Here is a 23,113-nt window from a genome sequence, read left to right on the forward strand (position 1 = left end):
CTTTTCAATGGAGTCTTTCAGTTTTCTGCAACATTATCCTGCAATATTTTCTTTTTTCGTAAAACGCTCAATGAGCTCCACCGAACAGACCACTTCACCTCCCCCACCAGCACACACACACATCTACACTTTAAGACTTGTGCGTCAGGAAAGGAAAAACGCTGTACTAATGCTCCTGGAGAACAGCAAGAGACATGTTAAGACAACATAAAGGAAAGCCTTTATTCAGTCTAAACACCGACTTTGAGAAATTAATATGCAAGCCTAACTTTTAGGGTGTGGCTTTGTGGGTTTTCTCCCCTTTTTGTGCTGCGCAGGATGTCTGCTCGAGAACCCAACAACATATAATTAAATAGGTCAGGGGTCATTCGCTTTACATCACACCACACCAGTATTTAGCCGCGCACCGCACCGAACCGAGAGATCAGACCAACCGCCGAGACTAAACCAGCACCACAAAATGGGGAGCGGGCTCGGCGAGATGACAGCAGTTGAGGGAAAGGTGTCCACCAGCTTCCCGCCCCGCGGGCGGCTGCACCCAGCGCCCCGCCGCTCCCCTGCGGGAACCGCACCGACGCCGGGCACGCTGGCCTGGAACAAACCGGTGTGCAACAGGTCTGCAACCCTGCTCCCCCGCAGTGCCCTGCCTCCACCGCCCAGTCCCCCCGAGGGGCTCCCCCCGGCACCACCGCCGCCCCTCCATCAGCCTGCAGCGCCGGTAACGGGGTTGGCAGCAGCACGCATCACCGGGGGGGGAGGGGGGGTAACTTGTTTACCTACTTGGAAGTAAACTTCGATGTACTGGAGCGATCGGCCCCTCCGCCCGCTGCTGATTCAAGCCCTGGCGATGAATGGGATCCCCTCCCCCACCCGGGCTCTGCAAACTCCACACTTGAGCGTGAATACCTCGCATTTTTCCCCCCCGAGCATTTCTTCCCCCCCCCCTTTTTTTTTTAAGGAAAAAAATACATTAAAATACTATCTCAGAAGCAGGGGGCCGCTCCAGAAACTGCCCCCTCCCCCCGGCCCCGGGGTCGGTCCGCTCGGGGGCAGATGAAAGCACACCCGCCACCGAGACGGCAGCCCCACACGCATCTCCTCGGCCCGGCGCTCCCGGGAAAAAAAAACAAACAGACCCCAAAACGCCCGGGTTCAAAAAACTTCGTCATAACAGGCAGCGCCTGAGCGACACCCCCCACCCCCACCCCCCCCCGCCCCGGGCGGGTCAGCCCGCCGAGCCAGGGCAGGCTGCAGAGGGGACGCCGGGGGGCGGCGGGCCCCGGCCCCAGGCTCGGCTCGGCTCGGCTCGGGGGGCTGCGCCGGGGAAGGACGTTTGTCACCTCAGCGCGCGTGAGAGGGAAAAAAAAAAAAAAAAAGAAAAAAAAGAAGGGTCCCCGGGATGAATAATCCGCCTCGGAAACTCACCTCGCTCAGCGGGCGTTAAAGGCACAGCTCCCGCTGCCGCGGGCGGCGGGGGAAAGCCTCAACTTCTGCGGGCGGCGCTGGCGGAGACTTTCCCTCACTTGCCGCGCATGGTGCAACTCCTCTTCCCCCGGGGTCCCGGCCAGCCTGCGAGGAGACTGTAAATCCCCCCTCGCCGCCGCCGCCGCACACGCCTCCTCCTCCCCCTCCGCGCGCACAGGCGGCACAAGGAAGTCCCGGAGAGTGGGAAGGGGAAAACGGAAAGTTTTGGGGCGGAATGGCGGTCGGGAGGTGCCGCCGCTCGGCGCGGCTCCGCCGGCGGGGGGCGGTTGGCGGGGCCGGTGCGGGCGCGCGGCGGCGGCGGGAGCGGCGCTGAGGGGAGCCGGCCGCGCCCGGGGCCCGCCGCCGCCGCCGCCGCCGCCGGGCGGGAAGGAGGGGAGGGAGGGCGGGCGGGGGCACCGGGGGGCGAGCGGCGGAACCCGGCGGGGTGACGGGGGCCGGGGTGGGGGGCGAACCTGCCGCGCCCTCCCCCACTCGGGTCCCGCGCACCCCCACGCGCACACAGAGGCGCGCAACTTCAGGCGCCGCGGGTATCCCCAGCGCCGCCAACGCCCCTCGGGCTGCCCTCAGGTAACTCCTGCCACTCGCTTCCACGCGTTATTTTCAGCGTTGCTGTGCTTTAACACCCCACTCCCCCCCCCCCCCCCCCCGTCACAGAAACCCAGCGACAAACCGAGCGCGCGCACACCACCCCCACCCCCCCCCCACGCACACGGAGGACAACCTCCACCCTCCCCCACCTCGCCGAGGAGCGCGGCGTTAACCTTGTGCGAGCCCGGCAGCGAGGAGCGGAGCCGCCCCGCGCGGCCGGGGACACGCGTTGCTCCACGGCTGCCCTCCCCCACGCACGTACGGCGCCCGCAGGCACCCGGGCCCCTCTCGCACGCTCCCGCCGGCCCGGCCGGCGGCGGTTATTACCATTATTATTGTTATTATTCGTTAAGTTTGAGGCTGGCGGAGGCGCACGGAGAGGCGCATCAAGGCCGGCTCCGCAGGGGCCGGCCGGCGTAAAGCTGGGGGCGCATTGTCTGAGCCCTCACGCAGACGAGCGAGAGGAACGCGTCGCTATTATCAGTTATTATGACGTTTTGTTTTGCACACCGAAGCGGGCAGGGTGCGGCGACCCCCAGGCCCGCGCTCCGCTCCCCGGGGCGCTCCCCCGCCCGGCGCTGGGGGACAGCCGGGGCAGCACGACGGGCGCTCTCCCCCCACCGCCGCCGCTCCGCGCCGTCCGGAGCGACGCTCCCCGCTCCTCTCCCCGGGCCGCCGGCGATGCGAAGGCCGGGCCGCGGCCAGCGGCCCCCGAGCGCGGGGGGAAGGCGGGCTGGCGCGGCCTCCGCAGCCGTGAATCAGCAGAAACGGGCTTTATTGCTTATCGGCGGAAACGCAGCGCCCGCGGGCAGAAACGCTGCTGCTCCTTGGCCTCCAGCGCGCCCGCCCCGTCCCCCCCGGGTCCCCGCGTCCCCCCCGCGGGCGGCGGGAGCGGCGCGCAGCCCCGCGCCGGGCGGATGATGCAACGCGGCCCGGCTCCATGTGCTTCCCCTCCCCCGCCGCGGCGGGCGCCGGGCTCCTGTTTTTTCCGCCTGGAGGGTCACCCGGCGGCTGATTGATTCTCCTTTCGCCCTGCTCAGTCATTCCGGGTTGGAAAGTAAATAACAAGTTGACATCATTACCGCGCTCCGCAGTGCCCCGCCGCGCCGCTACCGCGCGGCGACGAGTAGCCGCGCACGCAAAATCCCCGCCGCACCGGCACCGGGCCCGCTCCCCTCCGCCGCCCCGCAGCACGGCGGGGCCCGGTGTCGCCCCCCCCCCCCCCCTCCCCCCGGATCGGCTCGTACCTCCGCGACGCCGGGGTGAAGTCCGGCCGGTCGCAGGGGGCCGCCGCTGTTTTTTTGGCGGCCGCCCCCCCCCCCCCCCCCCCCCGGCCTCATGGCTAATGTCATGCAAATAATAAGATTATCTGGATGTTGCCTGGGTGTCTGCCTCGGTGGGCTCATCCTGGTGACAGCAAGACTCACGCAGCCCCGAAAGTCATATGTATAACTGTTTTTTCCAAATGACCTTTCCACTTCTTTTCTTTTTTGGTCTTATTTTGACATTAAGGGGAATTTCATGCTCGTTATACATTTAGCCCAAAGCCTACGTATGTGCTGTCACCGAGAGTTCTTACGGAAAAATATGATGTCATCCGAGGCAGCACGACACAGATCATTGCTACATACATCCATGTACATATGGAAATGAGAACTCTCGAAACACTGGGAAATGTTATTGCGGGCTAATGTGTTTCATTGTCATATTCGGAGCCTAGAGATTGCAGCGCAAGGCCATCAGCGCTTAGACAGACGTATAAGCAAACGTCTCCCGTTCTAAATAAGCTCCCGTTCGGCTTACTTTCTTTCAAAAGCAAAACCTACATTAGGTTTTTATTGCTTAACAATGTAAAGAAACAGATCCCCCTCCAGATTTACGGTGAGATGGCATTGAATTTTTAGTTCTTGTGCTTTTCGTTTGTTTGCTTGCTTTCTTTTTTAAGGTCCTATGAGCTTCCAAATGAGGCAAACTCATCAGAAAATGGTCCCAAGTCAAGACTTGCGTAGCTTCCGAGGCTTGGTTGCCCAGCAAGGAGGCTGGGACCGTTCCCGCTCCTCCTGCGTTCTGCGGAGAGCGATTCGGCTTTGGTAAAATCGGGCAAAGCTCTCACCCCCTCCATTAGGCCCGGTCCTTGCCGCCCAGCCTGGCTAGGCTAGCTCAGCACCGCGGGCTGCGTGGCAGCAGCCGCACAGGAGGGCTGGGCGGCAGGGAAGCACCGGGGCAGGGGGGATGTCCCGAGCAGCAGGCTCCGGTGAGGGGTAGCGTAACAGGTCTACCCCAGCGCAGCCTTCCAAGCCCCGTGTTTGCTTTTTCACTGCTGAGGAGCAGCACGTGCTCATCCTACGCCGCCCGGGTGCTCTGGCCATAGAACTACCACAGCGTTCGAACCTCCGGCTCAGAAAGCCATCGGGTCCCAGCCAGGCACCCGGCCAGCTTGTCCCAGGCTGGCCAGAGCCCGGCCACGTGCGCTCTTCCGCTGGGCGGGCAGGGAGACAGAGCTAGGCAAGGAAAGACTGGGTGGTGGGGAACAGAAGGTATTGCGATGGCAGGGACATTGCATTGCAACCTCGTACGGATACAGGGAAGTGACTTTTACTCTCTTTTAAGCAGGCACAACTGCTGCCCATTACCAGAGCAGCGTAAGACCTGCAGGAAGCAGGACGAGCAGAAGAGGGCAAGTCTGAAGGGCTGCGGCTGCCTACCTCTCCTCGCTTTCTGAACCAGTTCCTACGGCCGCTCCGAATCGTCTGTACGTAGCTGTGCCTGAGCAGCAGCAGCGGCAGGCATGGTCTTAGCTACGCCAGGAAGCCAGGCAGGCTGCAGCTAGCCCCTAGGGAGACGAGGCTAAATATTGATGTAATGCTTGCTGAGAACTTAAGATGAAGTCTATCAAGGAAGGCAGTTTTTTCAAGCTATGCTTGGCTAAGGGGAGCAGCACAGAACCCATGAGAAAGACTTGGGGTTTTTTCAATTAAAATAAAAAAAAACCCCAACTACAAAGTGATGGTAGAGTAAAAGATAGAAGAGTGAATCGCTGCTCTGGCCATTACAGTAATTTTGGCCTTTGTGTAACAGAAGACCCCAAAGCGACCACGTATAAAAGAAATCACCAGTTTTTTTAAGAGTCTTGTTTTTTCAGTTTCAGGACTCGTGACGCAGCAATGGTGATCGGCGGCAGTGCTGCGGCCCTGCAGCTCCAAACGAAGGAAGCCAGAGCTGTGGTTTCTTACCCTCATTAAAATGGAAACCCAAACCTGAAACAATCAAAGTCAAGGGCTAGCAGGCTTGGCCTACTGTGGAGATAATGGGATCATAAGACGAAATATTTTGCATTTTAAAAGATGAAAGCCATAGTTATTTTTCTAGTGCTTCATCATCGTGTATTGTGTTGGTAACTGTTTCTAACTATGTTTTCCCCACACACCAGGTTTTTCTGTTCCCTGACTATACAGATGAAAGTAAGTAAGTTCTCTTGAATAAGTAAGTGAATCATTCAAAAATAAATAATTGGTTCTACTTTTACGTAGCTGTAGTTAAATAATTCTCCTCACAAAAGAAGTCTGAAATACAGATTAATTATTTACTCCTGTTACGAAATGCAAAAAATGTGGATCTGCTGATCTCATTAAGTTTTTAAGAGAATTAATACAAAAACTTTTGACACGATAGTAAAAACTGAACTGGTGTTTTAACTTGAATAGATGCCTCGAGACTATTTGCATACAGGTGCAGTTTGCAATTCTTCTGTTGTAATACATAGATATTCTATAAACTGAAATGTGACATGTTGGGCACTAGTTCTGCAATGCTCAGAAATACGTTAAACATAAATGCTTAGCTTTCCTATTAGGAGTTGTGTCGCCAGACAATTCGTGATGGGAAAGTAAAGACTTTTAGCACGTTGTTGTTGTTGTTGTTGTTGTTGTTGTTATTTAGCACATCTGTGGCAGCGAGCTTTGGTTTCTATTTTGTGAGCATCTTTACAGTATTTTATATTTTTCAGATAAATGTTCTCATAGAGTCACTCATGTGAGCAACTGCTCCGCAGCATCAAAAAACGGTTTCTCATTTAGCCACTTGTTAATACCAAGAGTTTCAATTTTAAAAGGAAATTCTGGTTGACTAAGATATTTTCAGGAATTGAGACCATCACTGGTATTTTTTTTCTTCATGTATCACTTCATTGATATCTTCGGACTAGACTGAAAGCTTTTGCTTAATTCACGAACGCTTGTGCAAGCAGACCACTTGAGTAAAACAACATTATCGAAAATCAAAAAGCAAAGTGGGACACCTTGTTTCAAAGTTTTTGGAAGGCAAAACTGTCAAAAATGTTTTGATTTCGCAAAGCAAGCATGGTCTGATCCTTTTTCTATCCTCTCTACCTTTTTTCTCTCCATAGTTTGCTTCATGTGGTTTGTAATACCTGCACTTTCTAGTGATGTTTTTTCATACACCTTTTCGAGATGTGAAGATCTAGATTCCTGGGGCTCTAACAGGAATTCAATCTAATCTAATAGCAATCTAATCGTTTCTGATAAGAATTTTGATGCTATTATGCTGTTGCAGAGGTTGCAAACCGGGATGCGCTATTCATAGTTTCTTCCCTGTGCCTTTATATAACCAATGCACATCTGCTGCTGCTCAGGGACACTGCGTATTAGGTAAGCGTTACGCCGAGTGTATTTTTGCTTCTTTGTATAAGATGATAATAATGTATTCAGTGATTCTTCCAAAGTGCAGTTGCAAAAATCTAAATAAGTTAAGGAAACACCCCTATTTACTATACGGAAGATAGTTTAGTATGTGGAACACGTAACTGTTATTACTTAAGGTAAAATAAATCAGAAACTTTGATGTATGTAATCTACACTCCTCTGATCTATTTAGTGGGCTGACACGAAGGGCTGAGCTAGCTATATGGGTCCCTTAGGCTCCTCAGATGGAACAGAGATTTTTTTATGTTGCTCTAATTTACTCTTAGAGACAGTTTGGCCTCCTGCCAGTCTGGGATAGAAAGAAGAGGGAGGTGATCATCTCTTTCCTTGTCTTCCCTCATCCATGCAGTGTTGCATGTCCCCAGCTGTGCTGAATGAATGCCTGGGACAGCTTACGATTTCAAGCCTTTTTTCCTCCCATGAGAGAATTCAGAAGAGAAAGTGGTTCTACTTAGGAGCTGGCTGCAGAGAGCGAAACACCTAGAGAATTAGCGGGATCAGATCTCCTGCGGAGAAGCCAGACTTACACAGAGGTTGTGCTATGGATGTGAGAGATGTTAGCCATGTATCATCTCCCTTAGTTGCTCAGGTATTCTGGAGGTGTACGAGTCCTGAGCGTTGTGACGGTGCTGTCAGATGTCTCCCCTTGTCCTGTGAGGATAACTTTACCCTCTGGGGCCCGCAGCAGGAGCAGCCCTGCTAGCATACTTCTCAAAGTGGCTAAAGCAAGGTGGGAACCGGGAGCCTACCCCTGGAGAAGACCTAATCCTCCTGAAGAGTTCTTGTTAATACAGATTATAGAAAGAGCCCAGTGGGGCCTTTGCCAGGAAAGCCTCAAGGAGAGCCCAGTCCCTCGCACGAGGAGTGCACATGCAGAGCAAGCACACAAGTGTTTCATGGAACAAGACGTGGCTGTGTCTAGATAAGCAAGTAGCTCGGCACAGGTGGGTAGGATGAAACAGTGGTTGTAGGGACCAAACATCTGCATCGCACCAACATCAGCCTCCAGATGCCTCTCGGGGCTGGGGGTGTCTAGCCCCAGGCTGGTCCCGCAGACCGCCTGGCAGCGGTCGGCTGGAGCGACACACTCCTGAGGTGCACCGGCTGGGTTAGTTTCACCCAAAGGGAAAGCAGTTCTCATGCTCAGAAACTCCTCTGCTCTGCGTACCAAAGCAGAGCACGGGGGGAGAGTCAGGAGATTCATTTCAGAAGTGCACTCCTGATTCAGGCTAAGTCTGGTGTAGATGCAGTCTGCGTTAGTTCCCTGGTGCTATTGACATTGCATTGTATAATATTTTACACTTTAAAAGGTTCCTCTTAATTCAGTGGGATTACTCAGGATTTAAAGCATGATTCACTGTTGGAAAATGCAAGACATATGGATTGCTTCCCTTGCCAAATGCAAAATTTTTGGTTCAAGAATTCTAAAATGGCTTTTCTTTACACAATCTCTATGGCTACTGAAGCGCGCAAGGTATGCTGTATCATTTCTAGATGCGAGCTGCCGTTTTTGGGAACAATGAATAGAGGGATGAAGGTTTATAAAGAAACTGATATCTATGTGATGCTAATGCTGGCAGAAAACTAACCTGACTGGGAGCGCCTCATGTGGTGCCATGGCCAAAAGAGCTGCTGTGATTACTGGGTACACAGGAAGGGATGTGTAAGGAAGGAGAATAGAGGTTACACTACCTCTCTGCTCCGGGTATACAGTGATTAAACTTACTACGTTTCTTCTTTTCTTGTTGTAAAAGAAAAACTTTGAATTGAAAATAACCATTGTATATATTATCAAAAATTAAACGCTTTTGAAAGAAAGGTTAGATGGAAAATCAACATTTTTATACAAGTTCTAGGGTAACACTAATTGCAGTGTTTTCCATTTCTATATGTTAACAAATTTAGATCGAGCCCTCTGTGATAAGAATAGAGGCAGTGTCTTCACATACTTACTGTGGCGCATTTGTACGTTTATTCACTTGCTTCCCTATTAGAACTCGAAGGGGCCTGATACTGAAATTACCCTGAGGCAAAAATACTTAAACTAATATGCAATATACAAAGGATTTTTGCAGCACAGGGATACTATCAGGTTAAAAAAATATCAACTGAAATGGTGTCTAATTTCAGCACTAAGTGTTCACAGAATCAGCTTCAAGATTAGGGTGAGACCATGTTATCGTTCAAGCTGATTGCACTGTAACTTTCCAGATAGAGAAAAGACTGGTTTGGGTGTTTTAAGTCTTATGGACTCTCAGTCCTAGAAATCCCAGTCCCTCCAGATGAACTTCGACTTAATTGGGAGTAAGAGCAGCTGCAAGATTTTCAGATACCACACAATTTCCGTAACAGTCTACATTTGTACTCATCAATGTTTGTATTTACTGTTGTAAGAGTAATGAGTAGCCCAGCTAGAAAGATTTATCTGCAAGCTAGAGCCATGTGAGCATTTGCAACTGAAGTGTGGTCACTAAATAGAATGTAATTACTTTTTATCTCTTTCCTTCACCCAGTGCCAGCAGAAGCTAACCAGCTTGCCTTCCATGAGGGTGAGCTTCTGTGGAAGTTTCCTGATTGCTTGCAAAGGCACAGATTGCCTGAATCTTTGTGGTAGGGAATATGTTAACTTTGCTTGTTACCTTCTTTTACTAAGTCTACAACTTGCTGTAAAACAGCAAAGCAATCATCAGATTTATCAACCAAAACGAAGTTGTGAAATTACTTATTTTTCAGTATTATTTGAGGGCTCACAACCATAAATGAATATTTATGTATATGTATTTGCACACATCAATAAACACACAGACACAATACACAAATATGCTTCATTTCATACCTTGGACCTAACACACCAGCCTTTACCCTCACAGAGCCCTGCTGAAATCAACCGGACCAATGTGCCAACAGTCCTTTACTACATCCTAACAGTTCAAAGAGAATGGCTCTGTTGTTCCAGTTGCATTGTGAGATTTCTATTGTTTAGTGATATACTACGACGCTTATTAACATCCATCCAATTATCACCACATACTCTTTACTTCTCAGTAGTAATCAGAGCTTGAAGGTTGGAATTAATCTGTGTTCAGTCCCCGATCTACTCAAACCCAGGAGCAGAGCAACAACCATTTCTTTATGCTTTTCCTTCATTTTGAGGGTAGCAAATAACGTTTATCTTGAGGTTTCTTTTTTTCTCGGAAGATGTTGTAGTGACAGAATTGTAGAGAAGCAATTTCCCCTTTTTATTTCTAAAACTAAAGAAAAAAACCCTTCACATTGTCATCAGCTTACTGTACTTTAAAAAAACCCACAGTCATCAGCTTACTTTATTTTAAATCCCCCCCAACCTTGCAATGTAGCTACACACTCCAATCTCTATTTTAGCATTGCTGATCATACCGTTTTGCTGCCGAACCCGGAGAAGACCATGAGGGGGGTGTGTGCATGTGTGTGTAGAGATGTACATACACATTTTGCCTCAGAGAAAGATGCGTTTCCACAAGGATCCTCTCATGGAGGATCAAATAGTAGAACGAACCCTCCAGCGTGGTAGATGTGCTGGAGTGAGTAGGACAGGACGAGTTTCCTGAAGGCCTGGGTCACCAGCATGGAAAGCTGTGCCACCACACCGCACCCGTGGCCCTCTCTGACGGTCGGCATAAGGTCCTGTGCAGGTATTCGTGAACAGCATTTGCAGACCTGAGTTCATGCAGCAGTACAGCATCCCTCTCAGATGAAATACTATCCTACTCATCCCTCAAAGGTACGCTGAAGCAAAGATAAACAAGGGGCTTGCCTATACTAGAATGGTTACAGGTTTAGTTTTAAGTGAAACTTCCACTGTGTAGAGGTCACTGCAGCAGTACGCCTTCCCTTCAACAAGAGAGCAAAACAAACTGTATTTAGGTAAGGAACAAGAATTTATGGTGGTTTGAAAAAAACACTAAAATATCACATTCCTATGTAATTAAAGCAATGTTTTTTCTAATGTGGATCAATCTGAAGTGACTGCTCAGGGGCAGCAAAGAGAACAGGTACCCAAATGATGTCCCCCCAGACCCTCTTCTCCAGCTACTGGAAAATACCCCCTCCCTTTTTCTCTGCGTCAGAGGTGTTTCAACATGCAGGGAGGATGTCCAGAAGTGCAATGCAGCAGAGCTCCATTAAAGCCAATGGAGTTCTTTCCATTTACAGCAGCCGAGGGGCTCGTCCCTAATTTCTTTCTGCAGAAGAACGTGCAAAGCAGATTTTAGATATTTATTATGAAGCGGTGGACAGGTTGCAGGCTTGATGTACTGCCTAGAGATGGTCCCAGAGTACGAAAGAATGACCAAGAGAGAAAAGGGCGTCTTGTAGGTGACGCCTAATTTGGTTGTTTTCTCCCCTAAACTGAATTTCGCACTTTTTTTGCAGTGAATGTAAGCATCTCATTGGCATGATTGTATTATTTCTAAAATGGGTTGCTAATACTTGAGAAATGCTGTCAGCAAAAAATGGAGTTACGTAAAATGCTTGTAATTATCTCTAAAATTAGCACCCCTTTAAAGAGTGTATTTACACGACCCATCAACAGATCAGTTAAGTACTTTCAGTACGTTTTACTTGTATTTGGCAGAACAATTTCCTTGCCGAAGTACACCAATGAGTGGGAGAGATTGCAGTTAACAAAGTAAATTAGAAATAAATGTTTTGGGAATTATTTTTTTTCTATACTTTGTGTAGGATTTGGAAAGAAAAAAAATAATCTTCGATTCCAAGCTCAAAAAGACCTCACTTACTTACCTTACTCACACTAGCTGCCTTTCTGTTTTAAACCACAAGCCTCTACAGCTGTGAAAGAGTGTGAGCTTGAAAAGGAAAACGATATAAAGTCCAGTGGGTTCCAAATTCTCCGTAAAGAAATTCCCCCAGTTTCTGAAAGTTTTAGGGTGGAGTTCTGGCTTTATTAAAATCCATGGTAAAATTACCATAGGCAAAATTACCACAGGCATAACAATACACTTTTAATCTGAAAGGGTTGTTGTTTTTTTTTTTTTACTTAATGAAAGTTGGCACATTAGGGAATGTATGAGATTTCATTCCACCACAAGAAGCAATAAACAAAGAAAATAGATTAATAAATGAACTTGCCAAAGTAAAACTAGAGTTGCAGGAGCATATATCATAAGAAATGAGCACTTTTTTTTCCTAAAATGGTGGACAAAGTCACTATTAAAGTAAAATGTGACATGTGGGCAAACTTTGTCAATGAGGTATTTAAAAGTATTTTAATTTGTATTTACATTTTTGTTTATGTTTATGTTTTAGGATTTAATTTTTTTCCCCTCTCTAGTTAGGAATCTGTAAGCTCAGTAGAGCCAAACCCTATGATTTCCTTTGTGAGAAGGACATATAGTTGCTGAATAATTTATATTGTATTCATAAGATAATTCGTAAGTGCTGGTGCTTCTGACCCCCCCAGATCTGAATGCTTTCCGTATTAATAATGCATTCATCCTCCTGATCCCCTGTGAAATAAGGTGAGGATATTATCTTACAGAGAAAGCAGCAAATGCAGAAAGCGATAGGGTTTTTGACTGTAGTTACAACAATACGATCTTGGTCAGGACATTTTGATGGCAAATCATTAAATTTAAAGCAGGGTACGTGTGGTGTGAATCTGTAGGCAGTTACTGCAGATGCAGACAGCATGAGCGACCGTTTGGGAACAAGTTATAGAAGTATAGGCTCCGCTTACTCATGTGGATGAGGTCTTTTACCCCTCAGCAAAGATAATTTGGATTTTAGTGGTACTTCCTATCTACCTGCGTGTGGAACAGGCAAAGAAATTGAGCTGGTGTGTGATGAAGTGGGTAGGATGGGGTGATGGTCAATACGCCAGTGGGCAGGGCTGGGGTTCAGGGGGACCTGGGCAGGTTGGAGAAATGGGCCAACAGGAGCAATGTGAAGTTCAACAGAGGCAAAAGCAAAGCCCTGCCCCAGGGCTGGAGTAAGGCCCTGCAGCAGAAACCAGAGGGGCACGAGAAAGTCGATGGCAGACAGGAGCGGGTCTGGCAGCGGCGCCCCGGGGGCTGGAGCCCACCTTGCTCGAGGAGAGGACAGGGGCACGGCATTAGTTTGGCTTGGGGAAGGGGAGACCCCGTGACTCCCTGCAAACACCTGGTGGGAGAGGAGGGAAGAAACAGTGTCCCAGCTTTGAATTTGGCCCCGTGCCAGGCAGGGGCTGGGACAGACGACCCCCTTTCCACCCAAGTTTGTGTGAGTCCGTGATTCCAAGTTCACAGGCTGACTCTGTGGGAGCATGGGGACCGGGGTGAGAGCAGCACCTCAGTTACAACAGGATATCCTCAGGAGCCTAATTTCTGAGACTCTTATGCGATTGCGTACAAGTGTTTGTTTTACTTTGCCCTAAGAGTCTGCTGAAAGGCAAAACCATCCTATAACATGCCATAGGGGAAGGCAGGAGTTCAAACACTTCCAACAACAATAAAAAAGGAGAATGTTTGTTTAGAAATCTGAGCATGATTTTAATGGCCTAATATTAATCAGCCAGGTTTGAAAGTGATGGTCAAATTATAAATAGAGCTGAGAGGCACAGCATACAAAAATACAGTTGTATTTGCATTATAAATTTTATATAAATAGAGGGGAAGAAAAGCCCTAAAATTTTTCAGGCTTGAATTCCAGCCGCTCTGTTAACATGAAACCTGTTCTTTCCCTTGTTATTTTTCATTCCTGCGCCTGTGAAACCTGGGTTGGGACTGGCCACCTCTCCCTTCCACTGCTGCCTCCTCCCTCTCCAGCCTTTACAGCCCTGTAACTGCTAATTTGCTTTGCGTAAGAGAGATCAAGAACAGGTTCAATGTTTCTAATTGCAGTCTGCCCCCTTCCATGCTAAAACCTGGTGCGGGATCATTAACAGGTGGGTTCCGTTGGAGGTATTTAGGTCTAGTGTGGCTGCAGCTGCCTGGGCAAATATATTATTTGGTTAAACTTTTTAAGCGTCCCTTTTCCAGCCTGGGCTCGCCTGTGTGCAAACTGCAACTGCTCAGATCCCCTGGTAGTTTGGAGACTGCTGCCATGACTGGCAGTAAGACCCTGATTTTGCTCTGCAGTTGCTGTTCTGTGCAACCCTTTACACCAGCTGAATTCATAGCCTGCTCGTTACTTAATCAGCCTCTGAAGAAACAAGCGTGGAAAATATTTTTTTCTTCTGGAACTTTTTTCACTGAGTTTTAGATGCTGTCTGTTAAAGAAAATTTATCAGGCGTGGTATGAGCTATGCTGCCTACTTATCCCTTTCTATCCATCCTCCAGCTTGCGTTTTCCTTCTTGTCTCTCTCTGCTACTGCTAATATACTGTTTTCTGCCCCTGTGTTCCTCCTAAGGTGCCTTGACATTTGCGTATTTATTCCCTAAATTGTACCAGCATGTCCCCATTAAAAATAAAGTACCATGTCATACTGTTCCTGATATCACTTAGAGTCTACTTAGCTTATGTTGTAGCTGTAAGAGTCAGTAGCGCTGCCATAGGTGCCCTGATGCCAGGATCCTGCTGGGTGGCTTTGGGGGAAGCCCTCGGGGTGCCCTGGCATTGGGCACGCAGGGGTTCAGCTGTGGCGAGCAGCTGGTACTGGGCTTCTCACTTCTGGGTGAAACGTTTGACTGCTGACACCAGTAGACGTTATTGCTTTGACTTCGACAAGAGCCAGTCTGGATCTGCACAGGCTTTGGTGAAAATGTAATTCAGCTCACAGAAAGCTTTTCTTACTTCTGGGAGGTTTCTTACTCCAACAGGTTGTGAAGCAAATGGCCTGGATGGTAAATCTATTTGTCAGCCCTAAGTAAGAATATTCTGACTTGAAATTCCTGACTTGGGCAAGAGGGAAACGTGCTATGCAGCAGGTCATAATAAAACATAGCATCTTTTCCCCGAGTTTTGCATCCATTCAGCCACTCTTAAGGGTACAGTTATAGACTGGATCGCTCTTTGCTCTTCCTATCACTATCGTCACCCTTTCCTGCCTTAATTTGCTCACGGTGGGGGCATCGGATCCAGTTTTCCTACACACTCAAACATATGGATTCAAGATGTGGGCTGATCTTGCAGAAGGATATTGCATTTTTTACTTTCTCTGAAACTGAATAAGCAATTGTCACAATCCAAGCTATTGTGCTGAGTTTAAAAAAGAAAAAAAAGGTTATAAAATGGGAGACTCTGTATGGGTGGCAAACCCGGGCGCTAGGTAAGTGTGCTTATTAATGCTTATTAAATAGGCAACAGAGAATTAGAGGAAACTATTTCAGTTTACATTCAAGTATATTATGGGACTGTTTATAAGGCCCAAAAGAACTTCCCGAGCATTAACACATGCAGTATGAGACGCAGAGGTGGTAGAATCTATATAAAGGTGAACAGACATGTAAAACCAGAATAACTTGTTAGCATTTACATTGTTGCTGCCTTGAGGCTATGGCAATTATTTCACCCACGTTTTAGAAACTCATTCAGCATTTTTTTTCTGTGGGGTGGATTAAAAGACAGCATTTTTTTAAGGTCAGGGAACAATGTCAATGATAAATCAAGCTAATCTTACGCTATCCGTTCAGAATAATGAAGGACACATGTGAGAACCCTATAGAAAAAGGTACTGTTACTAATAATGGATTATGAAAAGAGGAGGGGAAGGTCAGGTTTATGTTCCTTTTCCTTCTCTTTAATTATAGAGATCAGATGACGTATATATCTCTGGATCTACACATTTGTGTCGTGGTAGAAATTAATCTCTTATCACCCTTTCCTAGGCGACTCCTCGGAGTCTCCAGACTTCTGGACAAAGAAGAAGAGGAGAAAATTATGACAGCAGAAAAATCTGTGCAAATAAATCCTGAGTAATGAGAGGGAAGGTGAGTTTGATTCGCACTGTTTGGTTTTGACTTTTAACGCAAGTACTGAAAAACACTCAGGAGAAAATTTATCTCTGTCTTTCTTCGGGGAAGAAAAAGTTCAAAGCGAACATGTGAGGTCTCTGATGACTCCTTGAGCAAAGTTATGAGAGAATTAGCCTTCCTGGTAGCTTAAATGTGAAAAAACAAGAAGAAAATCGCTTCCCTTTACACATTTTATCATGCATTTAACCTTCTTCATAAATTATTGAGAAACATGCCAATTAATAGTTTATCTTTTAAAACATTCTTATCTAGATTTTTTGAATAGAGAACTGGATGGGCATTCATCCATCTTTTTATTACTTTTTTCCCACATTAGGGAGTGCTATACATTTCCACAAACCATAACAAATGGTCCCATTTGCTGTGGGATTTTCTCTCAGCTGGGACACAGACTGTGGCATGTCTTTACTATCAAAAAGATGTCTGTTTTAAAGCAGGGGAATCAGTATGCATTACTATCCTGCTCTAAAATCCCAGTAGCGTCACATACCGTTTTTACGACACTGTACCTCAGTGAGGCCAGCACTGAACTTTGCAACAGGAGGTGACTTTACCCAAGTATTTTAGGATAAAACCAAGAAAGATTTGTTTCCTTGAGGGTTTTACTGGGGGCAGGGGGGGAGAAAAAAAACCTCTTTTAGTTATAACAACAACAAAATAACCCTCTTTTGTGGGGAGTAGTGGGATCTAAGAAAGATCAGAAACAGAGGGAGGGAAAAAAAGATATCTCTGTTGACTCGTCCTGTACACCACTGCACCTCGACTCTCATGATGTACCCATTGAATGGACTCCGTAATTTTAAAATAAGGTCAGCTTTTCAACAAGCGTGCATTGCTATGAATCCCCTGCGGTCCATGGAGCTATGGTACTCACAGTAGTTGAAACCCTGACCTTTTAAACTTCTGCCTTTGTCTGTCTGTATCACCGCTTTTCCCTTTTTAGCTGTCTATGGAAACATAGTAAAATTAATTTTTTACAGCATTTAATTACTGCTTACATTGACATCCTCCAAGAGAGCTTGAACCTTGGGATTTATTCACATATAGGATTTATTCAACATCTAATTATTATTAATTGTTTAATTAATGATAAAATTATTAATTTTATCATTAAACCTTAATGGCTACTGGAACTTAGTCTATACCTGAAGGGACACGCCTATGAAATTAAAATGGCAAACCCTGTTGCTGGAGGTGCTCCTTGTGCCACAGAAGGGGTTCTGTTGCCAGTATATTTAAACCAGCTCTCCAAACCAAGATGTGTTGATAAAAGGCACGCATTTTGCTTGAACAACTGTATCTATATTCAGGTTTTGCTAGCTGTATCAGTTTGAAGTAAAGTAACAAAATGCTTTCATAGATCAGCTTCTTGCTTCAATCTTAAAGCAAAGCCTCCATAAAACTTTTAAACTTGAATAAAAAAGAGGAGAAAGGAGGTATTAGTGATATCTGAGTTTGGTTGCTGTCATGTAAGTCAAGTAAAAAGAAATTACACCTACTCTGGGTGGAACGGTGATTCAGATCGTTCACCTTTAAGTTGAAGAGCCTCTAAAAGGAAATTTGGTTCTGTTTCTAAGTGGATGTGTGTGGGAGACTGACATTAACACCTTGCACTGAAGAAATTATTCTCTCGGTCCCTTTTCACAGCTGACTAAACACAAACAGCGCTGGTTTAACAAAGAACCACAGACGGCAGGACTGATTATAGCCCACGGTGAATGAGGAGCTTGATTCAACAAGGTAAATGAAGGTCAGAATAATCACGGATCATATTTCCCTTACCCACCGAAGCCCTTACATTACATTATACATGTAATTGTGCTACATTTCTAGAATGTCAGCCCAAAGCCTGGATTCTCCACCAGCCTCATTAGCCCTTGGAGCAGACTCTGCTGACTTTGAGGTCCATACCCGTGCCACTTCTACTGCATGAGCGGTCAGTGTAAAAATACATTAAAAGAGCAAGAGAGGAGCAGACTTTTAAAGGTGTCAGGATCTCTTTCTTAGCTACATTGCTGAGCCATATTAACCACAACATGAAAGATTCCTTTATTTAACAGGACAGGTGTGTACTTTAAAAGATCACTTGACAATTACCTTTGATAGATGTTCTAGTAGCTTAGGTCACCTAATTTGGGCTCCAAGTCGGAGGTAACAGCTAGCATAAATCTCTAATTTCCCTGCTCTGGTATTGCCTTAAGATAACCCTATCTGCTCCACTACATTTTTTCCCAATTACTCTATGAGGTTTGACTGCATTTAAGGAGATAAGGACCTCAGGAAAAGCTCTTGACATTCAAGACTTCGAGCCAAATATTTTTATTAAGGTCTTTCTCACACCGTGAGTATTAAGTATTTATGGGCCAAGAAGAAGGCAGCACTCAGGTACTTCAGCTGGATTGTTTCTATAAAGTTGGCAGACCTTCTGAATATTTTAATGACAGCATAACTCCGTTCACTTAACATGATTCAGAAAAAATATTACGAGTGGCCATTTAAACTCTATTTCTCTGTTTCCCAAATCTGCCTGAAAACTCTTAGAAATCACAGTAGTATACCTGAAAACAGCTAACAGGCGCATCTGCATGCCACGATGGGGGTGCCCTGCATAACCTCTCACAGGGCTAGAGAGAGCAACTGCTGCAGATGGGGGGACGCCGTCTGCTACTGCTTCCAGCAGTCAGACTGCCTTTGATACCTTTGTCTGACTCTGCAGTATTCAGGGTAGAAAACATCTATATGTTTTCCTGGCAGGCACTTTGTGTACATTGCCCATTTAAATCAGAATGGAAATTTTACTTCAGGCTAACAAATGTAGGGCAAGTTTGAGGAAAAAGGTTGGAAGCCCCTAACATGACCATTTGTTGTGGTTTAACCCCAGCCAGCAGCTAAGCACCACACAGCCGCTTGCTCACTCTCCCCCCAGCGGGATGGGAGAGAGAATTGGAAGGGTAAAAGTGAGAAAACTCATGGGTTGAGATGAAGACAGTTTAATAATTGAAATAAAATAAGATGATGATGATAATAATAATAATAATAATAAATTGTAATGAAAAGGAAAAATAACAAAGATAGATAAATAAAACCCAAGAAAGACAAGTGATGCAAAGGAAAACTATTGCTCACCACCAACCGACCCATGCCCAGCCAGTCCCCGAGCAGCAGCGCTCCTGCCAGCTTTCCCCCTAGTTTTATTGCTGGGCATGACGTCACATGGTATGGAATATCCCTTTGGCCAGTTTGGGTCAGCTGTCCTGGCTGTGCCCCCTCCCAGCTTCTTGTGCACCCCCAGCCTACTCGCTGGTGGGGTGGGGTGAGAAGCAGAAAAGGCCTTGACTCTGTGTAAGCACTGCTCAGCAGTAACTAAAACATCCCTGTATTATCAACACTGTTTTCAGCACAAATCCAAAACATAGCCCCATACTAGCTGCTGTGAAGAAAACTAACTCTACCCCCACCAAAACCAGCACATTCTCCACCCCTTATTCCATATCATTTACGTCATGCTCAGGTCTCACACTATCCAATACATTCTCATTACCCACCACCACCCTCCCCATCCTTCGATATAATGCACAGATATCATTCCCTTAGTCTATGGACCACCCCTGTGTAATGTCTGTAAAATGTCCATAAATGTCCACAAAATGTCCACTGAGTTCATTTAGTCCGTGACTTTGGGCTCCATCTGTTATGGTGGTCACTCAGGCCAGGAGAGGTGGTGTGTTGCGTGGAGTTACTGGGCATCAAAGCCAGCTCAGGTCGGGTCACTGCTGCACTTGCACTGCTTCTTGTAAGGCTTGTCCTCCACTGGTTCAGGTGGTTCCTGCTGTAGTAATTCCTATAACATGCAACTCAAATCCCGGGTTACAACAATTTAAAAGTATATCCATTACAATCTCCACCCCTGGTCCCTTTGGGCCAGGTTGTAGGGTTGAACATTGCAGTGAACTCCTCCTCTTGCTCCTAGCCTGTCTAGCAACAAGGGGTTCCTGCTATAGTAATTCCCATAACATACAACTCAAATCATGGATTATTTTCGGCCAGGATTAAATCCCCTTGAGGCACACATTGGACTCCCCCATCCTTCTGCATTACCCACCAAGTGCACCCAGGTCCTTGAGCAAAAACAATCCCACAAATAGGTTTACCCTTTCCTGAGGAAGGAATAACCCAGACTGTTTTTCCCAACAAGTTCCTTGTATGTACTACAGGAATCTTATCTTCTTCCACAGTGCACAGGGGTTTTGATTGGGCAGGGCCAGGTCGACTGGCAGATCCTCTAGTGTTAACTAGACAAGTGGCTTCTGCTAAATGTGTCCCCCAATGTTTGAACGTCCCACCACCCGTTGCTCTCAGCGTAGTCTTTAACAGTCCATTGTATCGTTCGATTTTCCTGGAGGCTGGTGCATGATAGGGGATGTGACACACCCACTCAGTGCCGTGCTCTTTGGCCCAGGTGTCTATGAGGTTGTTTCGGAAATGAGTCCCGTTGCCTGACTCAATTCTTTCTGGGGTGCCATGTCGCCATAGGACTTGCTTTTCAAGGCCCAGGATAGTGTTCCGGGCGGTGGCATGGGGGACGGGATATGTTTCCAGCCATCCGGTGGTTGCCTCCACCATTGTAAGCACGTGGCGCTTGCCTTGGTGGGTTTGTGGGAGTGTGATATAATCGATCTGCCAGGCCTCCCCATATTTGTATTTCAGCCATCGTCCTCCATACCAGAGGGGCCTTAACCGCTTGGCTTGCTTGATTATGGCACACATTTGACAATCGTGGATAACCTGTGCAATGGTATCAATAGTCAAGTCTACCTCTCGATCACGAGCCTATTTGTATGTTGCATCCCTTCCTAAATGTCCTGATGTGTCATGGGCCTATCGAGCTATAAATAGCTCACCCTTATGTTCCCAATCCAGACCCACCTGAGCCACTTAAACTCTAGCAGCCTGGTCCACTTGCTCATTGTTTTGATGTTCTTCAGTGGCCTGACTCTTGGGTACGTGAGTACCTACGTGACAGACTTTTACAACCAGGTTCTCCACCCGGGCAGCAATATCTTGCCACAATGCAGCAGCCCAGATGGGTTTGCCTCTGCGCTGCCAGTTGCTCTGCTTCCATTGCTGCAACCACCCCCACAGGGCATTTGCCACCATCCATGAGTCAGTACAGAGATAGAGCACTGGCCACTTTTCTCGTTCAGCAACATCTAAAGCCAGCTGGATGGCTTTCACCTCTGCAAACTGACCCGATTCACCTTCTCCTTCAGCAGTTTCTGTGACTTGTCATACAGGACTCCACACAGCAGCCCTCCACCTCTGATGCTTTCCCACAATACGACAGGACTCATCAGCGAACAGGGCATATTGCTTCTCATTTTCTGGGAGTTTATTATATAGTGGGGCCTCTTCAGCACGAGTCAGCTCCTCCTCTGGCGACACTCTGAAGTTTCGGCCCTCTGGCCGGTCCATGATCACTTCCAGAATTCCTGGGCAGTTAGGGTTTCCCATTCAAACCCATTGCGTTATCAGTGCAACCCACTTACTCCATGTAGTGTCCGTTGCATGATGCGTAGAGGGGACCCTCCCTTTGAACATCCAGCCCAGCACAGGCAATTGAGGTGCCAAAAGGAGCTGTGCTTTAGTACCAACTACTTCTGAAGCAGCTTGAATTCCTTCATATGCTGCTAATATTTCTTTTTCAGTTGGAGTGTAATGGGCTTCAGACCCCCTATATCCCCGACTCCAAAACCCTAGGGGTCAACCTTGAGTCTTTCCAGTTGCTTTCTGCCAGAGGCTCCAGGTGGGGCCGTTATCCCTGGCTGAGGTTTAAAGCATGTTTTTCACACCTTGTCCTGCCCAGACTGGCTCAAGGGCTACTGCAGGAACTATCTCCCATTTAATTTGTTCAAAGGCTTGCTGCTGCTCAGGGCCCCATTCAAAGTCATTCTTCTTCCGGGTCACTCAATAGAGAGGGCTTATGATCAGACTGTAATTTGGAATATGCATTCTACAAAAACCCACAACACCTAAGAAAGCTTGTTTTTCTTTTTTGTTAGTTGGTGGAGACATGGCTGTTATTTTGTTGATCACATCCATTGGGATCTGGCAATGTCCATCTTGCCATTTGATTCCTAAAAGCTGGATTTCCTGTGCAGGTTCCTTGACCTTACTTTGTTTTATAGCAAAACCAGCTTTCAAAAGAATCTGGATTATTCTTTTCCCCTTCTCAAACACTTCCTCCGCTGTGTTGCCCCACACGATGATGTCATCGATGTATTGCAGGTGTTCTGGAGCTCCACCCTGTTCCAGTGCAGTCTGGATCAGTCCATGGCAAATGGTGGGGCTGTGTCTCCACCCCTGGGGCAGTCGGTTCCATGTGTACTGGACGCCCCTCCAAGTGAAAGCAAACTGTGGCCTGCACTCTGCTGCCAAAGGGACTGAGAAAAACGCATTAGCGACATCAGTTGTGGCATACCACTTGGCTGCCTTTGACTCCAGTTCGTACTGAAGTTCTAGCATGTCTGGCATGGCAGCACTCAGCGGCGGTGTGACTTCGTTCAGGCCACGATAGTCTACTGTTAGTCTCCACTCTCCATTAGACTTTCGCACTGGCCATATGGGGCTGTCAAAGGGTGAACGAGTCTTGCTGATCACTCCTTGGCTCTCCAGTCGACGAATCAGCTTATGGATGGGAATCAGGGAGTCTCGGTTGGTGCGATATTTTTGCTGGTGCACCGTTGTGGTAGCAACTGGCACCTGCTGTTCTTTAACCCTCAGCAACCCCACCACAGACGGGTCCTCTGAGAGACCAGGTAAGCTAGATAGCTGTTTAGTCTTCTCCGTACTCAAGGCAGCTATACCAAAAGCCCATCAGTACCCTTTTGGGTCTTTGAATGCCTGGTCATCATCCAGGTTGTTATAGATCACCTCCAACATGGCTAATTCCCTCAGATACTGGATACCTCCCTCAATGTTGGTCCATTTGCTTTGGGAATTTGCAAGTTCTTCCTTGAAGGGACATCTGTCCTTCACACTTGACAGGAGTTGCCGCCAAAGACTGAGGACTCCTGCCTTTTTTCCAATCCCTTTGTCAATGGCCTTATCCTTAGCAAGGGATCCTAGCTGCCAGGCTTCCTTACCCTCTAACTCCTGACTACTGGCCCCAATATTCCAGCATCGGAGTAACGAGCTGAGAATTAGATCACCTGGTTGACGGCTAAAATCTTTTCACATATCTCGCAGCTCACTTAGGGATAGGGATCGGGTGGTTTCTGTCTCATTTATGATTTCAGTCTCTTCCTCCTCCTGTTCTTCTGACTGCTCTGCTGCAGAACAGGCTGCCTGTTCTGATTCTTTCTCCTGCTTCC

At 47.4% G+C, this 23,113-nt stretch overlaps 1 protein-coding gene and 1 long non-coding RNA gene across 8 annotated transcripts in view; one reads left to right on the forward strand and one right to left on the reverse strand.

Annotated features, from left to right (window-relative positions):
* The window catches only part of TBL1X (transducin beta like 1 X-linked), a 202,792-nt gene extending 200,321 nt beyond the window's left edge, over nucleotides 1–2,471 (reverse strand). For 3 of the 6 annotated variants that reach the window (XM_076357884.1, XM_076357849.1, XM_076357858.1), the window contains exon 1: nucleotides 1,426–1,698. The gene's annotated coding sequence lies outside the window, so the exon portion shown is untranslated. Of the gene's footprint in view, nucleotides 1–780; nucleotides 797–1,425; nucleotides 1,699–2,400 lie in introns of those variants that run through there. The other 3 variants (XM_076357842.1, XM_076357866.1, XM_076357875.1) reach the window with 3 other exon arrangements.
* On the forward strand, nucleotides 1,952–17,717 carry LOC143170001 (uncharacterized). 2 transcript variants are annotated; one of them, XR_012996989.1, is made up of 4 exons: nucleotides 1,952–2,052; nucleotides 15,597–15,698; nucleotides 17,391–17,483; nucleotides 17,577–17,717. It is a non-coding gene; the product is annotated as an uncharacterized LOC143170001 (long non-coding RNA). The 2 variants fall into 2 exon arrangements; XR_012996990.1 differs by lacking the exon at nucleotides 1,952–2,052 and adding an exon at nucleotides 9,301–9,404.
* Nucleotides 17,718–23,113: the final 5,396 nt, after the last annotated feature.

This window comes from Aptenodytes patagonicus, chromosome 1, assembly GCF_965638725.1.
Source record: "Aptenodytes patagonicus chromosome 1, bAptPat1.pri.cur, whole genome shotgun sequence".
NCBI lineage: Eukaryota > Metazoa > Chordata > Aves > Sphenisciformes > Spheniscidae > Aptenodytes > Aptenodytes patagonicus.